Below are 4441 nucleotides of genomic sequence, written 5' to 3' on the forward strand. Positions count from 1 at the left end.
GGCTCTTGGAATTGGAATGGCAGGCTACTATGATCCAAAACAAGTTGAGAGCGATTAAAGGGTCCATTAAAGTGCGGCGTACATCTTTCCAGGCATCTCAGTAAGAGGCCATTGTGTTGTGCCGACTGTGCATTGGCCACATGAGACTCGCCCACAAGTTCCTTCTGCATCAGGAAGATACTCCTCACTGTAGCTGCAGCACATATTCTTGTTAAGTGTGCCTTGCTGGCCGTTCTGCGGTACACTCTCAGCTTACCTGCCTCAGATGCTTGCAGATTATGTGTTGCATATCTGAGAGAGTGTGGATTTTACTCTAACCTATGCTTTTCTTCCATTTCCAGTGTTAAGAGTGGTTTGGGGGGGAGGGGCGGAGGACCCTGTCTTTAGCCCCCCTTGTGCAAGATTCTGCATAGGTTCTCTCTCTTATCTGTTGTGGTACAACTACTGTCATGCCCTTTTAAACTCTTTGACTTGCTTATATAATTTGAACAACCAAGTTCCCATTGTTTTTACTTTTCATCTTATGACTTGTTTCGCTCATGATAAAGAGAGACTTATGAACTGGTAATTTAATCTCTTAAACACATCATCATAATATGCCAACTGTGAAGAACCACAAAAACCATGAATTTGCTGTTTATTGTGTTCGGGATAAAGCATGATGTTACTGCCAGTCAAAATATCGTTTATGGAATGCAACAGTATTATAAAAAGGAAAGTTGCGACTCACCACCCCCAGTGCGCCAAAATCACCCCCTGTTAACTTTGCAGAATTTCTTAACCTCAAACCTTGCCTCACCATCATTCCCCAAATCCCTCAACATGCAAACTAACACCCACAGGAAGAACCGCAGTCCACCATCTACAAACTGATCCCGATCTTACTATCCTAACTGCAGACAAAGGCTTCGCCACTGTTATTTTGAACCACAAGGATATAACCTGGAAGGAGGACTTCGCCAGCTGTCAGATGCATCCATGTACAAACCTTGCCACAATGACCCAATACCAGAAATCTAGCAGAATCTCCAGTCACTCCTCAAATCCTTAGGCGCATCTCAGAACCTCTCACCAGAGTCCATCTCTCTGCTCACACCTACCACTCCCTGCACTCCTACCGTCTACATGCTTCCTAAAGTCCATAAACCCAACCACTCAGGACACCCCGTTGTGCCCACTTACTTTGTCCCCACTGAGAGAATGTCTGCCCTTGTAGACCAACACTTTCAGCCTATTAGCCAGAACCTACCCGCCTATATGAAAGATATGAGGGTAATCCCAAAAATAAGGTCTCCTATTTTTTTTTTTTTTTTTTTTTTTTGGTACATAGACCTGTTTATTTCTACAATGGTTTACATCAGTTTACAGCTTGAACATTTAGCTATTTTTCGACATAATTGCCATTTCTGTTGATGCATTTTTGTAGACGCTCTGGCAGTTTTTGTACGCCCATGTTGTACCAGCTCGTCGCTATGCTGTTCAGAAAGTTATTAACCTCTTCTTTCACCTCGTCGTTGGAGCTGAATTGCTTTCAGCCAAATATTCTTTTAACCTAGGGACAGATGATAGTCACTGGTTGCCAAGTCAGGACTGTAGGGTGGGTGGGTGATTATGTTCCACTGAAACTGTTGCAGGAGAGCAGCGGTTTGCCGAGAGATGTGTGGGCGAGCGTTGTCACGGAGAATGTGTACGCCCTTGCTGAACGTTCCTCTTCTCCTGTTCTGAATTGGCTGTTTGAGTTTTTTCAGAGTCCCCCAGTACCTGTCAGCGTTAATTGTGGTCCCAGTGGGCATAAAGTCGACCAACAATACCCCTTTCCGATCCCAAAAAACGGTTGGCATGACTTTACCGACATACTGTGTTTGTTTGAATTTCCGCGGCTTTCGCGAAGAAGGATGTCGCCACTGGCGTGATTGTTGTTTGGTCTCAGCTGTAAAGTGGTATGCCCAGGTTTTGTCACCCGTGACAATTGAGTCCAGAAAGTTGTCCTGTTCAGCTGTTAGGCAGTGAAGAAATGTACGGGAAGCATCAACTCGTTGCTGCATGTGGTCCTCAGTCAGCACGCATGGCACCCATCTTGCACACACCTTCCGGTAGTTTAATGTTTCCATTAAAATTCTGTGAATGGTGCTTCGGGAAACCTCAGGAACCAACGTGCAGAGGTCATCCAGGGTGATCCGCCGATCTTCACACATGCTTTGCTCAACCTTCAACACTTGTCTCCTCAGAAATTGATGGTCTCCCGCTCCTTTGTTCGTCGTAAATTTCAGTCTGACCAGCTGCAAACACTCTACACCACTTATGAACATTTTTGACATCCATGCACAGCTCACCATACACTACGTCAGTTGGCGATGGATTTCAATTGGCGCAGTGCCCTTTGCGTTCAAAAACTGAATAAATGCACACAATTTGCACTCGGCGGTAAGAATCCAGTGGGAGCTCCATTCTCAACAGCTACCAAGCCAAGACTGAGCACCTGAGCGCGGCGTGCGCATGTTTACACACAGCGCATGAAGCACTCTTCATAACAGTGTGACCGACAGCCACACAGAGTTCTGTACTTATAAAAAAAATAGGAAACCTTACATTTGGGATTACCCTCATACCAACCATTTCCTCCACTGACTCTCCACAGTTCCTGTCCCTTTACCACTTGGTGCCCTGCTCATCATTATTGATGCAGCCTCCCTGTGCACTAACATCCGTAGTGCCCATGACCTTACCACTATTGAATGTTACCTTTTCCAATGCCTGACAGATTCTAAACCAACAACCTCCTTCCTAGTTGTCATGACCAACTATATCCTCACCCACAATTACTTTGCCTTTCAAGACATTAGCTAAAAACAAATCTGGGGTATGGCTATGGGTGCCTGCATGGTACCATCCTATGCCAACCTTTTCATGGGCCATCTAGAGCAATCCTTCATAAACACCCAGAATCCTAAACCCCTCATCTGGTTCATACTCATTGAAGACATCTTTGCGATCCTGTGCAAGGGTGAGGACACCCTATCCACATTCCTACAGAACCTCAACAACTTCTCCCCCATTTGCTTCACCTGGTCCTACTCGACCTAACAAGCCACCTTCCTAGATGCTGACCTCCGCCTCAAAGATAGTTACATCAGTAAGTCTGTTCATATGAGACCTGTTAACCACCAGCAATACCTCCAGTTTGACAGCTGCCACACGTTCCATAGCAAGAAGTCCCAGACACCCTAGCCACCCATGGGCGTCGCACCTGCTGTGATGAGCGGTCCCTCTCGAAATATACCGAGGTTCTCACTGAAGCCTTCACAGACCGTAATCATCCTCGCAGCCTTGTACAAAAACAAATCTCTCATGCCTTATCTTTCCAGTCTCCCGCCACCTCCCAAAGTCCCACTGCCTGGCCACAGATGAGTATTCCCCTCTTAACTTAATACCACCCAGGACTGGAGAAACTGAATTACATTCTCCGCTAGTGTTTTGACTAACTCTTGTCATCCCTTAAATGAGAAGTGTCCTGCCCAATGTTCTTCTCACCCCTCCCACTGTGGTACTCTGCCATACACTGAACCTGCACAATATACTCGTCCATCCCTACACAAACCCTGATCCCAACCCCTTGCCTCATGGTTCATACCCCTGTAACAGACCTAGATGCAAGACCTGTCCCATAAATGCTCCCACCACCACCACCTCCTCCAGTCCGGTCACAAACATCACCTATCGCATCAAAGGCAGGACTACCTGTGTAACCAGTCATGTGATCTACAAGATAAGGTGCAACCACTGTGTAGCATTCTATATCGACATGACCACTAACAACTGTGTGTCTGGTCTGTCCGCATGAATGGCCACCGACAAACTGTGGCCAAGAAGCAAGTGGACAACCCTGTTGCTGAGCACACTGCCAAACATGACCTCCTTCATTTCAGTGACTGCTTCACAGCTTGTGCCATATATATCCTTCCCACCAACCTCAGCTTTTGTGAGTTGCGCAGGTCGGAACTTTCCCTGCAATATATCCTACATTCCCGTGACCCTGCTGGCCTCAACCTTCATTAGTCATTGTCCTCACACATCCAGCCCCTTCCCTGTTCCCATCCAACCACCATACAGCCCTCATTCTACCATCACACCCAGTCTTTTTTACTTCTCTCCTTTCCTGCTACCTGCCCCCTCCCCACCTCTCTCCTGCCCTCTGTCTAACCTCCTGACTGCACATAGCTGCCCTGCCCTTCTCCACCTCGTCGCTGTGTGCGTGTGAGCAACACTACACAGTCTGCCACCCCCACTGTACTATCCCTCCCCCTCTCTGCCCCAGCTTCCTCCTTACCCCACCCAGTCACCACTCCCATTATGCACTGATGCTGCTGCTCGCAGTGTGGCTTCACTTGTCTGAGGCTGCAGTCATACGTGTATGTGTGTGTGTGTGTGTGTGTGTGTGTGT

The sequence above is a fragment of the Schistocerca americana genome, chromosome 2 (genome assembly GCF_021461395.2).
Source record: "Schistocerca americana isolate TAMUIC-IGC-003095 chromosome 2, iqSchAmer2.1, whole genome shotgun sequence".
Classification (NCBI taxonomy): Eukaryota; Metazoa; Arthropoda; class Insecta; order Orthoptera; family Acrididae; genus Schistocerca; species Schistocerca americana.